This window comes from Megalobrama amblycephala, linkage group LG7 (assembly GCF_018812025.1).
Source record: "Megalobrama amblycephala isolate DHTTF-2021 linkage group LG7, ASM1881202v1, whole genome shotgun sequence".
NCBI classification, from domain to species: Eukaryota; Metazoa; Chordata; class Actinopteri; order Cypriniformes; family Xenocyprididae; genus Megalobrama; species Megalobrama amblycephala.
Window position 1 is genome coordinate 41,988,119 of NC_063050.1, and position 22,795 is coordinate 42,010,913.

Consider the following 22,795-nt stretch of genomic DNA (forward strand, 5'->3'; position numbering starts at 1 on the left):
CCCGATTCCAAAAAAGTTGGGACACTGTACAAATTGTGAATAAAAACAGAATGCAATGATGTGGAAGTTTCAAATTTCAATATTTTATTCAGAATACAACATAGATGACATATCAAATGTTTAAACTGAGAAAATGTATCAGTTTAAGGGAAAAATAAGTTCATTTTAAATTTCATGGCATCAACACATCTCAAAAAAGTTGGGACAAGGCCATGTTTACCACTGTGTGGCATCCCCTCTTCTTTTTATAACAGTCTGCAAACATCTGGGGACTGAGGAGACAAGTTGCTCAAGTTTAGGAATAGGAATGTTGTCCCATTCTTGTCTAATACAGGCTTCTAGTTGCTCAACTGGGTCTTAGGTCTTCTTTGTCGCATCTTCCTCTTTATGATGCGCCAAATGTTTTCTATGGGTGAAAGATCTGGACTGCAGGCTGGCCATTTCAGTACCCGGATCCTTCTTCTACGCAGCCATGATGTTGTAATTGATGCAGTATGTGGTCTGGCATTGTCATGTTGGAAAGATGAACGACGAAAGAGACGACGTCTGGATGGGAGCATATGTTGTTCTAGAACTTGGATATACCTTTCAGCATTGATGGTGCCTTTCCAGATGTGTAAGCTGCCCATGCCACACGCACTCATGCAACCCCATACCATCAGAGATGCAGGCTTCTGAACTGAGCGCTGATAACAACTTGGGTTGTCCTTGTCCTCTTTAGTCTGGATGACATGGCGTCCCATTTTTTCCAAAAAGAACTTCAAATTTTGATTCGTCTGACCACAGAACAGTTTTCCACTTTGCTACAGTCCATTTTAATTGAGCCTTGGCCCAGAGAAAACGCCTGCGCTTCTGGATCATGTTTAGATATGGCTTCTTTTTTGACCTATAGAGTTTTAGCCGGCAACGGCGAATGGCACGGTGGATTGTGTTCACCAACAATGTTTTCTGGAAGTATTCCTGAGCCCATGTTGTGATTTCCACTACAGTAGCATTCCTGTATGTGATGCAGTGCCGTCTAAGGGCCCGAAGATCACGGGCATCCAGTATGGTTTTCCGGCCTTGACCCTTACGCACAGAGATTGTTCCAGATTCTCTGAATCTTTGGATGATATTATGCACTGTAGATGATGATAACTTCAAACTCTTTGCAATTTTTCTCTGAGAAACTCTTTTCTGATATTGCTCCACTATTTTTTGCCGCAGCATTGGGGGAATTGGTGATCCTCTGCCCATCTTGACTTCTGAGAGACACTGCCACTCTAAGAGGCTCTTTTTATACCCAATCATGTTGCCAATTGACCTAATAAGTTGCAAATTGGTCCTCCAGCTGTTCCTTATATATACACATTTAACTTTTTCAGCCTCTTATTGCTACCTGTCCCAACTTTTTTGGAATGTGTAGCTCTCATGAAATCCAAAATGAGCCAATATTTGGCATGACATTTCAAAATGTCTCAATTTCAACATTTGATATGCTATCTATATTCTATTGTGAATAAAATATAAGTTTATGAGATTTGTAAATTATTGCATTCCTTTTTTATTCACAATTTGTACAGTGTCCCAACATTTTTGGAATCAGGTTTGTATATTCTGCAATGGTAAACACTGATAATACTGTAAACAAAAGTAATTCAGGGGACCTGTTACCACAACTTAAATTAATGCATGGTTGCAAGTAAAAAAAATTCTAACTTATTGTTTTAATTAAAACTTTTAAGTTGCAAACATTATTTTGTAGAGTTTTGTTGACATAATAATGTTGATCATTGCATCAACTTAATATCGGCTGTAATTTAACCTCAAATTTCTGCGTTAATTGGCTTTTTTCTTTTCTTTTTTTTAAATACTTAATGAAATAGTCTTGATAACTTCGGAAATTAGGCAGTGGATTTCTAGTTTCCAGCATGCTTTGCATAGGACTGGATAAGGAGAATAAATGTTGAAATTAAGTGTTAATTTATTTGTTTTTAGTGAAAGGAAAGACCTTTAATGCTGTTTAATGCTGTTATGTTTGACATTTGTCAGTGACATTTGTCAGTGTCATTACATGACATCTGTAATGTTGAAGTATTTGTGGTTACCATTGTGCTGAAGAGTAGATTCATGAAGGTGAACACTACATTGACTATAAGCAATGACTGCGCTAATGCCAGTGACAAGTAAAATCTTACTTGTTCATTAAATATACATTAAATAAGTTATGCTAGCATGCGCTCTAATAGCTGTTGATTTGAACTGAAATAGATAAGATAATTGGTTCCAGGGCTACAACTCTGATAGTTGGAGCAACTTAATGTTTTTGAGTAATCAACTTAAAAATGTGTGTTTATGCTACAAATTATTAAGTTCCTCTAACTCAGTGTAGCTTGTTGGTTGAATGTAAATTCATTCAAAGTTGTCATAACATAAAGTTGTCAAGTTGTCAAACTGCTGCGTTAATTTTTATTTATTTATTTATTTATTTATTTTTTGAGCCAACACATTCATTTTTTGGAGTGTAGAGGAGCTTTTCAGGTGTTCATGAGTAACTTGATTATTTTTCCAGGCTACAAAAACCCATCAGTTCCACTCCTTATTGAATGGTCTTTAAAAGTTTCTTTGCACTTATTTTCTTTAGTATTATAATCATGCATTAATTATTGCTATAAATTATAAAAATAGGAAACAACAAAATGGATCTGAATACCCCCAAAATACATATTTTGAGAATAGATGCTTCTTAAATTTTTTTTTTTTAAACACACACTTGAGAAGACAAAACATTGCATACATTGACTATTTTATATCCTACAAATGGGATTTGCAGCAAGCCATTTTAAAGTACCTGATCACTAGAGACAGAGGACTATTATTTTATACTATATTTGTCATGAAAAAGTCACTGTATTTCAAAATTCAGTGGAACATGAAATGAGGAGCTCTTTTCCAAAACGCTATAAATCCATTTTAATAGTTTTCATGAAAATGATTTTTTTTACCTAGACCTATATATTTTGTTAATGTTCAATTTATCCTGTTAAAATGGTCTATTTGCTCAGTCTGAACATGTTAAACAATGATTGTTAAATGAAACAACAATTTTGTTGATTATAAATTCAAAGTTTATTTTTTTTTGTTTCAAAACACTACAAATCCATCCTTTTTTTAGCCTTTTTATATAAAAACATCTAGAATCTCAGTATTGAAAGGGTGACTATATGTTTTAAACATATCGCCTGATACGATGTCACACACTTGCGCGCACACACACACACACGAGGCGAGGCGAGCCGAGACACCCTAATATTCAAACGACCCTATCTCGGGAACCGAGCCGAGTTGGTGCTCCGGACTCCGGCCCCCAGGTGTAGGTCTCACTGGCTCATCCAGGCCATCAAAAGTGTTAATAGAGTTTAAAGCACTCATTTTGAAGACTGAGCACAAACAAACTCCCTCGCTTCAAAGAACCGGCATGTTAGATTGCATCAAACGCTTGCCGATTTCTGAATCTGATTGGTCGAGAGGACATATCGCATTTAGGCTAAAAACAGGTTCGGCGCTTATAGCGGTTTGGAAAGAAACTGCATCTTGCAGTACATTTTAAACAAGGAAATATAGCGATTTGGCATGAAACATTGATGGAGCAGCGAATAGGTTCAGTACACAGCAAAATGGCATGACGAACTCATTTTTTTTATTTATTTGGCGTTTATCGCGTTTTGGAAAAGAGCTCTTCAAATGCAAAACATAATTCATAAGGTACTCTCCATCTCCATATAGCGGGCAGTAAAACTAGCAATAAAACTGCTTCTAAACCACGGATACCATGGATAGTTCTAAATAAGTTCCAAAGAGGAATGGGCCAGCCTTGGATCAGTCAGTCTTCTCAATTCAACAGAAACAGTGCTGTAAATAACAATGTGTTCCTTTATGTGGCATGAAGACAATAACTATTACAGTGTAACTGAATAGACTGAACTGGAACACAAGAAATTACAGTCATTATGATAAATACCCTAATATATAGCTGAAACAGTGATATTTACTGTTCTTATATATATATATATATATATATATATATATATATATATATATATATATATATATATATATATAAAAAATTATATTATTTTTTTTTTTTACTTTACACTTTTGATGGCGTAAACAAATCAGAGAACTGATTCATGAAACAACCAGTTTGAAAGAACTTAGAGTTGTTGAAATGAGCATTAACTCATGAGTGATTTAGACTGACCATGAGTGATTTTATTCAGTGTTTTTTGTGAATCAGGTGCACCGTTTTATTAAAACAACTTGTATTGCCTACCACATTAAGCCATGGTGCTTATGTGAGTAACAATTTTTTGCTGTTTGCTTTCTGCTCACATTTGGCTCAACTATCCAGAGAAAAAATTCTTTAAAAAAAAGATCTGAAACAGGTTCATGAATTGTAATTACTACAATCACCACTCTTTGATGTTTAGCTTAAGGAAATTAAGCTCGAAAATGCTTGCATCCTGCAAGATCTCTCTACAAGTTCATGGAACCTCACATACTATACAAACTTTTTTTTAAAAGGTAAAGTGGTAAATTTTTCCATGTTAATGTACTTTCTCTTATTTCAGCTTATTGTACAGACAACTAGAAGCTATTTATAGGTTAATTTATTGTGTGACTGTTTACTTCCTGACTAGCCGAAATATCAACAATGGCTGTTAATGGCATATATTGGGACAGAGTTATGGCAGATGGAAAGAAATGTTTGGAAAACTTAATTGAAGACAACATTTTGCGATGCCATTTGGTGACAATAGTGTCACTGAAATGACATGATGTGTCACCTTAAAAATGTTTATACCAGTAAGCATAATGACAGAAAACATATGTGACATGAGAGAAATGAAAATAGCCTCCCAGATACTTATGTAAATGCTCAAAACATAGACTACAAGTAAGGGATAATGTACAGTCCGCCAGTCATTACTGCAAAATAAACCCCACTTTCTGATCACCCTGTTGAGCTTTACTTTGCAATAATGACCATCTCTGTAAATTATCTGACAGTACATTATCCCACTTATTACACAGCTACTTGGAAAATAAATAAATAAATGGACATGAAAAATTGATTTGAGTTTAAATTCTTTTGTCACGTAAGAAGAAAAAGACAAAGAGCTAAACAAGAAACAGCTCTGTATGAAATTGGATGTCAAATATACAGTTTAGCAGTCATTTTAAAAAATGAATGAATGAATGAATGAATGAAAAATACAGAATGCAATTAAATATTCTAGAGAGCCATGCTTTATTCTACCCTTTATCTGTAAGCAACAATCCTGTTTCCTGTCTGTGATCCTCCTCATGCTGTGAGCTGATTGTGTATGCGCAAATATTACAATAATATAGTCACAGCCACATTTTTCTGGCAACATTTTTTCTGGCCCTAAGGCACTGATGAACAATTGTAAAAAAAATTTCAGAAAAATAAATGAAGAGTTTGGTTCCAAAACGCAATAACTCAATTTTGATTAATCTGAGTAAAAAGGTGTTTTCTTTACCAAGAAAGTGGCAAGATGAAAACCCCTATTTTCTGTTTCAAACTTTTCACACAGCATCTTTTGGATATAAAAACACTAAAAATTCAAATCTACATTTTGATTTTAAAAAGTTTATTATAAAAACATATTATTTTTTTCCCAAAATGCAATAAATCCATGACACTTTTTTTTTCAAAATGCAATTAATCCATCAATATAAAAGTTATTTTTCAAATTGAAAATACACAACAAAGTAAGTTGATTCACATGTATGACAGAGTCTAAACTTTGCCAATATTTATCTTATATTCAGGCATTTTACTAAAAATACATTTAGCCGTCGCTCCCAAAATGGTCATCTTGTTAATGTTATGAATTATTTGTCATTACCGATTAAAGAGTATCTGGCCCCACCGCACGGTTAAATAAACACATTTGCCGAGTACAATGGTATTAAAAACGGCTTTTAAAAAAGCCTTCAATGTTTACAGTGCGTGGAATGGTGCGCTGTGATTGGTTGAGAGCGGATATATCGCGTTCTGCAGAAAAAGGAGAGTGGCGTTTGTCGCGTTTTGGGAAGAGAGGGAGAAAACATGACAGAATAACACGACGGTTATCTCATTTTGCGCAAAATTAATAAATGACTTTTCAATACCGACCAGATACAATACTGATTTTGGCAGAAACTACATTTTTTGAAAATGGCGTTTATCGCATTTTGGAACCAAACTCTTCAAATATATCATTTTCTGACTGAATATTCTATTCTACAAGTATTTGCAAAATCCTATTCTTTTTAATTGTTGGTCCAAATTAGACATGCACCAAACGGACGTCTTTGCACTTCGTCAGGCTGTTTTTTAGCATCTCGCGCCATGAGCGTTGGGTTCTTTAATACTCTACTGTCAAGTACAAAAAGTATGCAGAAGTTCGGTTCTATTCCATTGTGCTTCATCTAGCTGTATTCAAGCGAATGTATCGCACGTTGATGACTCCATACTCTTTTTTATCTCTAATCGCTCAACAGTAGCTTTAAGCACAGTAGTACAGCCAAACATAATGTATGGAATAAATACAGTTTTATACCAATTGAGCCAGTCACAGTCCCATGAACTTGCATGAAACTCAATCATGCTTGCCCCGGTCCATCTGGCCATCTTACTGAGTAGACGTTATTCTCAAGAAGGTTAGAAATCATATCCAAAAAGTACCCTTGAACCATATGGTTTTGACAGTAATGCACATGCAGAACACTTGAGCTGATCAAGCCTTAAGCACTGAGCACATCAGTGCTATTAAACTCTTCTCCAGTTTCAGGAAGAGATTTTACAGCTCGCTTTCAGCTCAGTGTCATAAGCACAACTTTCACTAGAAGAAGCACTTAGGACCCACACCTATAAATGGTATCAGAGATGCACGTCTGTGCAATAAGACAGGGATTGTTCCTCTGTGATGTCTACATTATTAATATAAACCATATGCCACTGAAGCTGAGGCAACCAGCTTTTCAAATAGTGCAAGTTTTCAAGTGTGCTCTGAGCAACCCTTAGTCTGCAGGTATGGAATGAAATAAATTATTCAAAACTTAGAAAATCACTCTCTCTCTTCCTCCATCTGTCATTTTCTCATTCTGGCTGCTCATGCTCTGGGCATTACAGGTCAAGCATTTACACCTCAGACCAACCACCAAACTCTCCGTTCCTTTCCGTTCTCTTGCATATGCAAACCTTAATACCCTAACATCATAATATCCCTCATTCTCTCCCTCCCTCCCCCTTCAGTCTCTCTCACACACTAAGAGCATTATGAGGTATAGCAAAAGTCATCACATATAATCCCCTTCCATGTGAACTTTGTTCAAATGTAGAGTCATTCAGTTTATTGGTCCATTAAGAATATGCTTTTAATGATCCATGGAGAACATTCCGTCATAAACAGTAATACTTTAAGCTCAACATAATGCCTCCGAGCACTGGGTTCCCCGAACATCACTGAATGAAGGGAGTAGTGGGGAAACCACAACAAAAATGCATGTCATTTAAGACAATAAGGCCAATTGCAATTGCCTAAATTATAATTTCACAACATATGCTTGTATGTATATATATATATATATATATATATATATATATATAGATAGATAGATAGATAGATAGATATAGATAGATATACACACACGTTTGTGTGATTTTGCAAAAATATGACAAATAGAAATATTAGGAACATGATGCAATACTCCTTATCATTATGTTGATATGCTTGCAAAGCAACACCCAAAAAAGTGGGAATGTGCATGCAATATGGTCTTCTGTATTAGCCTGCCTATGATTTAAAAAAAAAAAAAAGAAAGAAAAAGGATTGACTATCGATTCACATAACTGTAGCTCGAGTGGATGACTGATCATAACAATGAAATTATTTTGTCATTTCCTCCATAATAACCAGGGAGCGGATGAGGCTTCTACTCCTCGCCTACCTGATCAACATCGCTGTCGGGTTCAGGTTTTCATTCGGGTCTCGCCGGCTCGGTACCTTCGCGAATTCATCTATAAGCACCAGAGATATAATCCAGAAGCCCGTCCTCTCCTTTCTGAGGTTCACCGGTGCAGGGCTGAACTATAAAAAGCACAACAGCAGAGGAAGCACTGCGTGTTTCCAGCGCTCGTAAAGAGCTCGCAGGTCTCTCTTTTTGATGATGCTGATGCTGTGTGTGCAGCCGAGCGCGCGAGCATACAAAAGCGCTCGCGCACACACTCACGCGCCGCGGAATATGAGGGGACGGGCTCGAGGCAGGACAGAGCGGCTGGCAGCAGCAGCAGCGACGGCGAAGTGACGTCAGGTGCCCCGGAATGAATCTCCGGTTCAGGGAAAATAAATTATTTGGAGGAATTGCATTTGCACATCGGAGAGACTTAAGGTAAACGTCCAGAAACCAGGCCAGTCAAATTTGACAGTTTGCAAAGTGACCGTCCAGGGTATTAATCCTTTACATCCTTATTCAGAATGTTTTTAAATTTTGGTTTGTAGCTACTGGGACCATATGGCGCTGTTTTAAAATGCCTATGTTAAAAAGGAATAATTAGATAGCCTATATTATAGCCTAATATTAATGTGTGACACAGGCCTAATAACTAATGTATACAGCTAGGCTACAGGCTATTAATTTGAATTGGAAAAAGGCAAGTGTAAGTTGTCACAATTTATCCCACAATTAAACACCCTATTACAGGCTTTTCAGGAAAACATAAACAGTAAAACAATTTTGAAACACAAAATATTATAAATATGTAAAATTTGACAACCTGTACCAACCAGCACAGTTCAGCCTTTCTGTTAAAACAACTGTGCATGATGTGGTTTTATTGTGTTCACTAATTGCCCAACTATTTAAAAAATGATATTGGAATTTTAGTTTGTAGGACAGAATTGCCTAAAACCAATGTGAATACCACTAATAATATCAGTAATAATATTAATGTAAAGTAGAATAGGCCTATATAAAATAAACTGCAATATATAATAATATTATAATTATTACAATAATATAAATCATTATTATAATATAATATAATTATATATTATTACAATATTATAACTGTAATGTATAATGATATTATTAATAAATATTATATAATGATAAAATATGAATAAATACTTTTCTGCCTCATCGAACGGAATTTTAAAAAATCACTGTTTTCAAACATGTTTCCCCCAAACACTAAGCCATCTGTCACTGGTCAAATGAATAGATAGCCCCGCCCCCAAACTCAAGCCACTGGCTGTCATGTTGGCTTTCTCAGAATGCCTAATGAATGGCTTACTTGTTCTTGTTATGTAAATATGTTAAAAGGACATATTTTAAAATATATATGTTTAAATTACATATTGTTATATATTGTCTTTATGTTCCACACAAAATGTAAAAAAAAAAAAAAAAAAAAAACATATATATGCAAAACATTTTTCTTTTTTTTTGCATTCTCAGGAGAAAGTGAGAAATATAGGGACACTTATGATGAACTGTTTTAATTAACTGTTTACTGCAGCAGAATTCAATTATATGCAAATTGAGTTGCCAGTTTTTCTAGTGTGCTGAATTTGAACAATACACAAAATAAATGCAGAATGAAATTTGTCTCTCTCTCATGCTCACTGCCTCTCTCTCTCTCTCTCACACACACACACACACACACACACACACACACACACACACACAGTCACAAAGATGTATGCATCATCAGTACCCCAGTTCCCACAGCGATATGTAAATGAAGGCATTAATTTGCTTTAGTTGCAGAAAGTGCTCAGGTAACCACCGACCCTGCAGCCCTTGCATACAAACACTCGCACACAGATAAGGAAGAGTTATTTCTGGAAACGCTGTTAATCGACCATACAAATGTAAGGTTACATGCATAATACATCATACAGATAAACATTTTTTTAGTACGTTGGTGGATAGATGGAAGTATTCGATGCTTTTAATCAGAATGTCAGCGTAAGAGCAGGAGACACTCGACATTTTGCACCAAATTAACACAGCAAGACACCAAACACATGCACTCGCACGCACACGAACATCACCGTGCTGACATTTAATTAATCTCGATTTGGCCTTTGAAAATGAAAGAGAAGAAGGAGTAGCAGAAACTACTATCATCTGTGATCTGTATCCTCTGTTGATTATAGATTATTCAGCTTTCTCATACGATCTCTGTGTGTTTTTCTCTGAAATTGTTGGTGCTCTGTAATCTTCACACTAATCTGATTTCTTATGTGAGTGTGAGTATGTGAAAAAGAAAGAGAAAAAGAAAAAAACAACCCAACCCATCCCCCAGATATTTATCCTTCCTATCTCTCTAACACACACACACAAACTCGTACACACAAAGACACACACATCACATGACCAGAAGAGACATTCTCATATTGATCAACTCCAGCTGACCTTATACTGTACTGTATATAAGCCTGTCTACATTTAATTCAACTAAAACACAATAAATTGAACAGACTTGCAAAAGAAATACACAAACACACACACAAAGGGCTGTTAGTCACAGTTCATCTACGTGTGAGCCTTATCTATTCTCATGTTCAGATGAAGTGACCATAATCAGATATTTTAATTCTACCACTATTGCACACCTAAAAAGCCACACACGTGCTCTCTCTCAACATTTGACTACCAGAAAGTGTCCATGATTTGTTCATTTTTATTTTGAACAAATAATTTGTTTAAAATGAAGATTAAAAAATCATGGACACTTTCATATGAAAAAAATACCAAATTGAAAGTTGCAGAAATTTATTGCACAGTGTATTTCTAATTATAACTTCTACTTTGATATCTTCATAATATATATGCAGTTGGACATAGTATATAATGCAAAGACACTTTACATATTTAATTGTAGCTTGAGCGTCCAAATACAAATACTGGCGTAAGTAAGGTTTTTAATGTTTTTGAAAGAAGTCTCTCTTGCTCACCAAGGCTGCATTTATTTCATCAAAAATCAGAAATGTTATCCAATTTTGGTAACACTTTAGAATAACTCACGCTATGAAGCATTAGTTAAGCATTAGTAAATAGTCAATTCATCATTTATAAAACATTAATAGACATTAGTAAGCTGTTTATAAATACAGCTATAAATTGTTATAATAAAGTTCTTGATTTATAAGCATATCTATAATGAGTTTAATAATTGTATTTTCAAACTTTATTAATGATCAATTTATCATTTGTAAATGATATGTATTACATTATTCACAAACCAGTTATTTAGGAGTTGTCAGTGGTTCATAAGATCATTTAGTAAGTGTAAGTAAATGATTAATAAAATATTTAAATGTACATTTATGCATCTTATTATTTAGACATATAGTATTAGTTACTTAGTGTGTTAATAAACGCTTTATTAACACATATTCATAGTGTCAAAACTACCTCAGTACTAACTTTAAAACATTATAGAGAACAGCAGTGCAGAAGATCACTGAACCTTTAAATCTCATTTATAAAAGCTTTACAAAGCATAAATAGTCCTCACTTTAGATGAGCTCACAAAAATAGTTAACTGACTGCTTCTAAATGTTTTATAATGACCTTAATTAATTATGAATTGCAGTAGGAATATGTGTTAATAAAACATTTACTAACACACTAAGTAACTATTACTATATGTCTAAAAAATAAGATGTATAAATGAATGTTTAAATAGTTTATTAATCATTTACTTACACTTCCTAAATGAACTACTGACAACTCCTTAATAACTGGTTTGTAAATAATGTAATACTTAATTTAGAAATGATAAATTGATTATTAATAAAGTATGAAAATACAATTATTAAACTCATTATAGATATGCTTATAAATCAAGAATAAAGCAATTGTAGCTGTATTTATAAACTACTTACTAATGTCTTTTAATGCTTTATAAGTGATGAATTAACTATAAACTAATGCTTAACTAATGCTTCATAGTGTGCAGTTATTATAAAGTGTTACCGAAATGGGATTACAATTTAAAACCTGTTAACTGTCACTGGCCCACCGGTGGGCCCACAGCCATTACATATTTAAAACAGTAATATTCTATATTAAACCTAAACTAATCTTGACAAACTATATATCATTTGAAAGCTTAGAATCTCTAGTTTTCAAAATTTCAAAATAAATTACAGAGCAGTAATTTATCAATTTGCAACAAGCATATTTTCATACTCATAAGGCATGTTCAGACCTTTATTTTGAAATAGCGATGAACATGAAAAATCATTAAAGATCATTAAAGTTGAAACATGTTTGTTTTCATGCCAAGAGTTAAAAACATAACATCCATTCAATTTTTTGAGAAAAAATGGTCTGAAAATGTTTCTAATAGAAAAAAAAAAAATACATTTATGATTGTGGCGGTGATCTATAATCCACATACATGTTGTTTTTATGTTTATTAGAGGCTGAATTCATATCAAATTCTGCCAAACTTCCCATACTACTTCTATATAGGATGTCTACTTCATAAATTGTATGAAAATAATTGAAATAATTAATAAATAATTGGTTCAGATGACTCAAACCATATATGGAAATGGAGGTGCCTTTATATGGTCACCAATGGAGCTTGGTTGTCATCTAGTGAAAAAGTGTGGTACTGCGCCCAAACAAAATCTTACTGAAAGCTCATTTTTTGAGATATCAATCTGAAATTTGGAACACAACTTGTTCAGATTTTTGGCTTTGATTTCCTTGCAGAAAGTTTTAGAGTAAAACTTATTATATTTTATATAAAATATTATATTTTTTACTTTTTACATTTTTCATAAACTTATACTTCTATAACTTTTTTTCTGTTTCACTTACATGAGATATTTCACTTCTCAGACCTCAATAATCTGCCAAATTTCATCTTTAAAACAAGACTAGCCTTATGTCTATACTCCAAAGTATTCTTGAATAGGTTGTTTTCAGTCACGTGGTTCTCGTGACGCGCGAAATTCCGGTGGAGGGCAAGCAGTGAAAATTAGAATGGAAGAGATGGGAAAAAGTCCGTTCTGTGCTGATTTAGACAGAAAATCACAACATATGTTGGACGTGATACTTATGTTATGAAGAGGAGCGACATTTCCACTGAATTGAAAGACTTGACTGCCATCGAGGAGGTAGATATAGAGGATGTTAAGCTGCCGTAACGCCATGTTCAGTTCTAGTCTGGGTTTGTTTATATCGCGCTGCCTTTCTGCAAGTGATGTTAAGGGCAGTATTTTAATTTTCTGTCATGATTGTGAAAAATGTCGCCATTGTTGGTCATTTATGCTGAATCGAGAACTGTAATAGGAACTCACGATATCGTTCGGGGGGAAAAAAACTGCTAATACAATTTTTGCCTTGGTTGAGAAGGTGAGACGACTAGCAAATGTAATAATGTCACTAAATAAACCCACTATCTTTCACTCAAAATAAACACATACTGTACTTAGCTGAGTTTTGTATTTGGTTTTTGTGTAATATTTAATTAACATTGTTTGTGAGTATGACTCACTCGCTTGTGAATGATTATAACTTGCACACAGCCACTTCAAAACTGTTGATGAGCTTCTATAGGTTTGATTTCGGTTGTCATTTGTTGAAATAAATACAAAAATACAGCGTGTCGGTGTCTGTCCCTGAATGTGACCCTCCGATTCTCCTTCGTGGTCATATGGGAAAGTGAATATTTACAAAAACAACATTAAAACTAGTTACATTTACACGCTTCCAACAAAGAAATGCATCGACTTCTGTCAGCTTGTTAAACATTTATTTTATTTGGACATTTTCTACAATACCACGGCTGAAGCAGCAGCGCGTGACTGTTTTCATGGTAACCAGATCAACATGAATGGAATTCTACAAAAATGAAGTTAAAACACCAAATTATCATTCAATAGGATAAAATATCTTCTCCTCCCTGCAAACGATTGCATGAAGAATGTGAATATTTAACCAATTCAAAAACAAAAGGTAAGGTATCCATATTCATTTCAGTATCAGCAGACGCAAAACGCTATAAAAGGCGACAACTTTTAAAGTTAAAAAAACTAAATAAGTTATAAAAAACGGTATAAGATATGTAAACGATAAAAACACCTTCTGGGTTCTCGATTTTAACGATTTGAGCAACCATAAACAACGCAAAACATACGAATATTGAGTTTTTGATAGGATTCCTATATAGAAACATCACTCCCTGCCCTCCGGACACATTCGCGCTGCTGCTGTGACGTCACGTGAAACCAACCTATTACAACCATTTAAGTTTGGATAGTGCATGAGCAGAGAGAGAAGCTAACTGTCCAAATTTTGCCTGAAATGTATGACTCAATTTTAATTTCTTGTTTATTGCACTGTTATATATAATATAATATAATATAATATAATATAATATAATATAATATAATATAATATAATATAATATAATATAATATAATATAATATAATATAATATAATATAATATGCAACATTTTAGAGCATTACTTTTTAAGTCAAATCTCCAACTAATTTTCATTTTGCTGTAGGTTTGTCTGGCTCCACCAGACTATTGGGGTGCATATAACTGAACTATGTGGCCAGTGCTATTTAGGACTACTCCTGGGGCAAAAATTATCTAGCCAGTCTAGTTCATCCTTAGACACAACACGGAAGAACTGTTCCACTTATACCGTGAAATCAGGCACAAAACTGGCTAAGGGAGAAATGGTTGGATACATAATATGTACGATTTCTATAATACAGAACAACAAACTGCAAACCAAGACTGGATTAACTGGTGTTGCACTGTAAAAAATAAATCCTTAAAATAACAGAAAAAGTATACTGGCAGATCATTACCTGGACATTATCCAGTAATTTTACAGACATTTCCGTTAACCCTAAAACAACTCTAATGATAATAATACAGTACATTGTACCCTATTTTTACTGATTTTTTTAAGAGTGTGTGTTGAGCTTGAGGTTATAAATTACACTTATTAAATGCATCAAAGTGTTCTTACCTTTTAATGTCCCACATGCTGCTGGTCAGAGTTATGGAAGCTGATATGAGACAAAAAAAAGAACATATTTTTATATCTTTTGATTTCACAGACAAGGCTTAAGCCTAGTCCCAGACTAAAATGCATGTTCGAGTTGTTTTTAACTGAAAGCAACTTGCACTGACAAACTTGCACTGACAAATCTTAAAATATTTAAATATTAAAAATTGTCTCAAGAAACACACCAGAAACCTTTCTTTTCTTTTTTTTTTTTTTTTTTTTTTTTTACTTCTACTTAAATGTCCTAATGTAACTAAAGCTTAATCCTGGCTTAATCTAAACCCTGTTTGTGAAACCAGGCCTAGGCTTTTAAAATGTTAAAATATCAGCCTCCAGAAGAGGGCAGCCTCCAGTAGTCTCACAGCATGCGATAAAACCTTAAAATTAACAGCAAATTTTGTGCCAATAAACAGAGGATGACGAGGCCCTGCTGTGTCTGCTTTCTCCAATGGTTTATTTGCACCTTCTATTTATAGATGAGCAATGAGTAATATACTATCTTCATCTATCACTTTAATGCACTACCAGATTCATAAGTACCACCTCTAATAAAGAGATAGAGAGAAAGGAGAGTGAGAAAAAGAAAGGGATAGTTATTGAGCGACTGAGATGATAGGGGAAAATGATATAATGCATCTAATGCAGCTCCAGTTTAGCACATTAAAACAGACAGACGCGAACACACACACACACACACACACACACACTAGAGAGGGCCAGAAAGAGAGAGATGAGGAGTGAATCAAGAAGTGAAAGAAAATAAATAGAGAGAGGGAGTAACAGAGATTGAAAAAAAGAGAGGAACAAGATAGGAAGAGGGAGAGACAGAAAAGTGAGGGAGAAAACCAACACAGGAAGAGGGAGAGACAGAGAGTGAGATGAGGTAAGTAAGTATTTTTAGTGGATTACATCTTCACTGTCAGAAAGAGTTGGATGCGTCTGTGAGCAGCTCTCAATAATGCAGCAGTGTATGCACTATAAAACACACACGCACTCTAACGCGCTAAATCCGCTGAGGTTTTATGGTCATATACAGTATTCATGTGTGCCTTATTTGCTGCAAGGCTTGACAGCAGCTGGTCAGAGAGAAGCTACTTCAGGAACGACTGTGAGAACACAGGAAGAGGGAAACAGGGATGTAGGGAATACAGAGAGGCATTTGTACTTGCACATGTAAAAAGGGGAGCAGTCTAAAGCGTCTAAGACTGGCTCTGTTCCAAATCCTAATGAGCTGCCTACTGAGTCCGCATTTTAAGACATCATACATGTGAAGGTTGTTCCACATGGCTGTGCTCCTTCTGATGTATAGCTATTTTAGGCTGAATTGTAAAGCATGTATCATTCACAGAGAATGGTACCACACAATGCACCGCAAAAAGCTTAGTGAAAAAACGGAATGTTGATTATAAGCTTCCAGGTTCTACGTCAGAACGCCGGCTCATTATTGTCCGGCTCCTGCATCAGCATCACACGCATACGTCGTGCTGCTCACATGAACAGCGTCGGCCAATACTGAGCCGGCGTTCTGACGTAGAACCTGGAAGCGCTGAACGTAAACAGCATATGAGAATGACGGGAGAAATGAATTTGTTGAATAAAGTCGTGATTTTTGTTTTGTTTTTGCGCACAAAAAGTATTCTTGTCGCTTTATAACGTTTAAGGGATAGTTCACCCAAAAATGAAAATTTGATTTTTATCTGCTTACCCCCAGGACATCCAAGATGTAGGTGACTTTGTTTCTTCAGTAGAACACAAATGATGATTTTTAAATCCAACCGCTGCCGTCTGTCAGTCGTATAATGCATGTTAATGGGAATTCCATCTATAAGAGTAAAAAAAAAACATGCACAGACAAATCCAAATTAAACCCTGCGGCTCGTGACGACACACTGATGTCCTAGGACACGAAACGATCGGTTTGTGTGAGAAACCGAACAGTATTTATATAATTTTTTACCTCTAAAACACCACTATGTCCAACTGCCCTGCACATCCGGTTGGTGAGATCAGAAAACGCATTCTGATGACAGTGATCTCTCGCGCTTTGCTTCAATGAGTGCGAGACATCACTTGCGGCATCAGAGCGTGTTTCCAGACCTCACACACTGGATGCTCAAGGCAGTTGGACATAGTGGTGTTGTAGAGGTAAAAAATTATATAAATACTGTTCGGTTTCTCACACAAACCGATCGTTTCATGTCTTAGGACATCAGTGTGTCGTCACGAGCCGCAGGGTTTAATTTGGATTTGTCTATGCATGTTTTTTTTTACTCTTATAGACAAAGTTCCCACTGACATGCATTACACGACTGACAGACCGCGACGGTTGGAGTTAAAAAACATCATTTGTGTTCTACTGAAGAAACAAAGTCACCTACATCTTGGATGCTCTGGGGGTAAGCAGATAAACATCAAATTTTCATTTTTGGGTGAACTATCCCTTTAAGGTTGAACCACTGTAGTCCCACTATTTTAACGATGTCTTCAATACCTTTCTGGACCTTGAATGATGGTAATTAAGTTGCTTTCTATAGGAGATAAAAAATCATAAAAAATATGAACGAAGGTCTTACAGGTTTGGAACGACATAAGGGTGAGTACTTAATGACAGAAATTTCATTTTTGGGCGAACTAACTAACCCTTTCAATCGACTTTGCATTGCAATGATGAGATCACTGCATTCATGCTGCTAAATGTTAATCACTGCAATCTTCCATGTGATAGGAGTAGATCTAAATACAATGCAATAATCAACATTTTTCATGATTCGTTAATCTCGACAGCTATAATAATAAAAATAATGGTAAAAATATTCAAAGGATTCCACATTTCAAATGCAAAGGTGTCAGCCAATTTCAGCAGTGGGTGTTTACAATGAAGTCTCACAGCAGACGCACCCCTTCAAACAGAGCTTTCAAATCAGAGCCCTAAAATCAGGGCAGAAAATAGCCATTTATTTCTCAATTATGACAAGTATTTGATGTAAAAATCATATTAACATTATAAGTGCACCTCAGAGAACATTATAAAATAAAAAAAATAAAAATCCATTTCATGACCCCTTTAAAATACCTTAATAAGCTTATTATGCAGAGACAGTTCTAATTAAAGGTGCAATGTCGATAGGAGGATCTATTGAAAGAAATGAAGAGTTTGGTTCCAAAATGCTATAAATCCATTTTGATTAAATTGAGTAAAAATGTGTTTTCTTTACCAAGAAAGTGGCAAGATGAAAACCACTATCAAGCTTTCACATAGCATCTTTAGGTTATAATAACATTAATTATAATAACATTCATGATTCAGTTTTGGGGACCGTGACAGAAGTTAGATGTTGTTGTGTGAGAACAAGCAACAGCCGGCTTTTTTCCGCCTCCGAGTGCCTCATCTTCTTAATCACCTCACGTAAATGATTAGATTTCGATGGCTTACATTTCTTCCCCACCGCAGAAACCACCACAGGTTCATCAATGCCATCAAAATTATTATTATTATTTTATTTTATTTTTTTTGTTGACCACAAAGTACAAAGTAGATAAGGAAAACTAGGATGCTGGGTGTATTCAAAGCTCCGCCATTACTGTTTACAATGCGTGGAATGGTGCGCTGTGATTGGTTGAGCGGATGTATCGCATTCTGCAAAGAAAGGAGAGTGGCGTTTGTCGTGGTTTGGAAAGACAGGGAGAAAACATGACAGAATAACACGGCGGATATCGCATTTTGCGTAAAATTAAAAATGGACTTTTCGATACCGACCAGATAGAATACTGATTTTGGCGGGAACTCAATTTTTTTTTTTAAATGGGGTTTATCGCGTTTTGGAACCAAACTCTTCAAATGCAATATAATATACATAACTATGTTTTCAGCAGTGTATAAAGACATTACATAATGAACCATTATGTTTTTATGACCTTAGAACAAGCCATTTCTGTCTACATACACCACGGGTCCCCTTACATATTAAATCATCATTTTGCGCCTGCATGTTTCTACAGTAGCCCTAAATGGACAAACTCCTCTACAGAGCACGTTTGCTTGACTGGCTTCTCTTTGCTGTCTCAGATGATGACATTTTTGTCCTGTGTTGGCCACTGTAGCTTCTCTATATTGCCATTCGCAACCTCACCGTTAGATGCCGCTAAAATTTACAAACTGCATCTTTATTACATTCGTAGATTGATTTGGAGCAGTTATCTTTTGGACTGACCAATGGTAGATTGTCTGAAAACAATTATTATTTTTGATTAAATTAGCATAATTAAACTTTAGCATAATTGTTTTTTGCATTATATCAACTATTTGTGTGGGCAAAGTGTAGTGTTGTTAGATTAGCAACATGCTAATTTCAAACTATATCCACCTTTTTCCTAACGAGCCTACTGTGATTTTGATTAAAGGAGGCACTTCTGGTTTGGGGAATTTCCACTCAAAAAGACAAACAAATAATTTCAAATCATAAGGTTGCACTACAAATAATCCTTATCCATCAGTTTGACTGAATAAGCTGTCAGTTTTCCTTTTCAGACATCAGAAGAATAACACAACACTGGTTATTTTGATGTGACATGGTATAACAAGAATATCTATGGCAAGAGCTCTTTCCAGTTGCTGCATTCTTTTCCTCCTGATTATTTTCTTCTTTTTTTCTTTGTATTCCACCGTAACAATATGAAAAATGACAACATATATATATATATATATATATATATATATATACTGCGCATTTGTGGTCTGCTCTCCTGATTTAATTTATGACATATCTCTAGAATAATTCACTGGAATGTACTACGAATCCAAATCCTCACATCTCTTTCCATATTTGTTTTCAAATGTTTGCTTTAAAATGTAATTGTCTCCCCTTTTCACTTCTAATCCCTATTAGCAGTGTTTACTGGAATGTTTCTAAAGCTGCTGCTGCTGCTACCTATGTAAAGCATTCCCAATTAGTTGCTTATGACTTGGAAGCCTAGCTAGGCTCACTAGGTTTTGGACAGAGCTGGTGTGTGTGAATGTGTGAGAATGCAAACAACTTACATGTGCTAAAATGAGTTTAAACTGAGTCTAAACTCAGATGTCTCTCGCTGGGTGAAAGAAGGACAGACTCCACAGGACTCTCCTGAAAGATGAAAAACTCATTAAACACGCACACGCAGCCCTTTTAAATCCTTCTCTCTCAAACATCCACACACTCACTGAAAGCACCAGTTGGGATTTGACTGTTTTATGATTTTTTTTCTAGTTTGGAAACAGCTGACTCAGGTATTCTAGCATTAAAGCTCTGAGATCAACAGACATCTGTCTGAATGAGGAGTGAGCTTGTGACATTAGCAAGATGGAATGAAAATTTGTCTATTTTTAGGCTTTTCGTATCTAGATATACTCTGCATGACAGAAAATGGTCCTATATACTCCAGTGTATATATGTAAAATTTAAAATTTGGGGTCAGTAAGATTTTTTTTTTAAAGAATTAATACTTTCATTCAGCAAGGATGCATTTAACTGATCAATTGTGACAGTAAAGACATTTATAATGTTGCAAAACATTCCTATTTCAAATAAATGCTATATAATAAATAATAGAATAATACGAATAATAGAATAATAAATGTTCCTTGAGCACCAAATCAGCAGTAAATCAGCATGTCTGAAGGATCATGTGACACTGTAGACTAGAGTAATGGCTGCTGAAAATTCAGCTTTGCCATCACATGAATAATTTACATTTTAAATTATATTAAAATAGAAAAGTTAATAATAATTTCATTATTTATTACTGTTTTTACTGTATGTTTGATCAAATAAATGCAGCCTCAGTGAGCATAAGACACTTTTTAAAAACATTAAAAAATCTTTCTGACCCCAAACTTTTGAACAGGGTATGTGTATTTTTAATGTGATTATGCAAATGTACTGCAAAAAAATAGCTTCTTCCTCAGTATTTTTGTCCTGTTGCAAATGTCTAAACATTCTTAAATCAAGACACATTTACTTGAGAAGCAAAATGACTTAAAGGGTTAGTTCATCCAAAAATGAAAAGTCATTAATTACTCACCCTCATGTCATTTTGTTCATCTTCAGAACACAAATAAAGATCTTTTTGATGAAATCTGAGAGCTTTCTGTCCCTCCATTGACAGCTACGCAACTACCACTTTGACGCTTCAAAAAGTTCATAAAGAGTTTGGAAAAAATGAATCCATATGAATTAAGCGGTTTAGTCCAAATTTTCTGAAGAGACACGATCGCTTTATATGATGAATATATTTAATTTAGGCTTTTATACACGTAAACATTCATCAACTCAGACATCATTTGTGGTAAACGGAAGCTCAAGCATCGTTTCTTGACATGCAAGAACCAATGAGGTTCATTCTCGTGTTATGAAGCGCGTTTGAGCTTCCGGAAGAGGTTTGTTCTCGCGCGTGAAGCAGGTTCAGTTGAGCTTTTGTTTATGTTCGCTGATCAATGTTTATATGTGAATAAAAGCCTAATTAAATTTATTCATAATATAAAATGATCAAGTCTCCATATAAATTGGCACTCAATTTATATGGATTAGTTTTACGATCTCTTTATGAACTTTTTGAAGCATCAAAGAGGTAGTTATGTAGCTGTCAATGGAGAGACAGAAAGCTCTCAGGTTTCATCAAAAAGATCTTCATTTGTGTTCCGAAGATGAAGGTCTTAAGGGAACGACATGAGGGTGAGTAATTAATGACATAATTTTCATTTTTGGGTGAACCATGCCTTTAAAAAAAAGGGATAGGGTTTTCTGAAAAAAAAAAAAAAAAAATCAAAATTAGTGAGTTTAAGCTTAAAACAAGAACAAATATCTGTTCTATATAATCTTGTTTTTCCCTTTGAATTAAGTTTATTTTTCTGACCCCATCGGCAGATATTTGTTCCTGTTTTAAACATAAACTCTCTTAATTTTGATGATTTTTTTTTTCAGAAAACAGGACTTAATATCTTAAGACATTTTGCTTCTCAAGCAAATGTATCTTGATTTAAGAATGTTTAGATATTTGTACTGGAAAACAAGACAAAAATTTCAAGGAAGAAATTGTTTTTGCAGTGTGGGGCCCAAACATCCACTAGTAAAAACGCTTCTGTTTTGCTTTTTTCTCTATAAATTATTAGAAAATGTGTTTATAATGTAATTATAAATTAAATGAAAAGTTTTTGATATGTCCTTTTGCACTCAAGCTGACATGGGCTCCAGAAGTTTCTGTAAAACATGATCAGTGCTTTTAGTGATTTAAGAATGTTCCATTGAGCATCTTACTGTATGTGCTTCACTGGAAGCAAGACCGTTGCTACAAATTTGTTTACATTTGATTAGTGAGAAATAATCCCAAAAATACATAATGTAAAAAAAAAAAGTCACTGTAGTCTCAAGAGTTAAGGACCCCGCTTTATACTGTATTTGTATAAACATCTGTATAGGAGCTATTTTTAAATGAGGAACACAGATGTGAGAGATCATGCTCATGTGTGAGATTTGACAGATGGGGGTGTATTTTGGGTTTTAAGAGCAGAAAGGTGTGAATGCAGTAAGAACATGTGGCCACCAGGTTGTGCTGTTCACTTTCATTCATCGACCACAGTATTGATTACGAACTGGTTGTAAAAATTACCTGAGAAATGTGTTGGGTACATAAATTCAGCATTATTAATTATATATTATAT

The 22,795-nt window shown here is 34.7% G+C and overlaps 1 protein-coding gene across 14 annotated transcripts in view; it reads right to left on the reverse strand.

Moving 5' to 3' along the window:
• ptprdb (protein tyrosine phosphatase receptor type Db) overlaps positions 1-22,795 on the reverse strand; it is a 97,674-nt gene that overhangs the window by 69,106 nt on the left and 5,773 nt on the right. For 13 of the 14 annotated variants that reach the window (XM_048197518.1, XM_048197519.1, XM_048197516.1 and 10 more), the window contains exons 3-4: positions 20,141-20,222; positions 15,064-15,103 (exon numbers count right to left, since the gene is read on the reverse strand). The gene's annotated coding sequence lies outside the window, so the exon portion shown is untranslated. Of the gene's footprint in view, positions 1-7,998; positions 8,356-15,063; positions 15,104-20,140; positions 20,223-22,795 lie in introns of those variants that run through there. The other variant, XM_048197517.1, reaches the window with a different exon arrangement.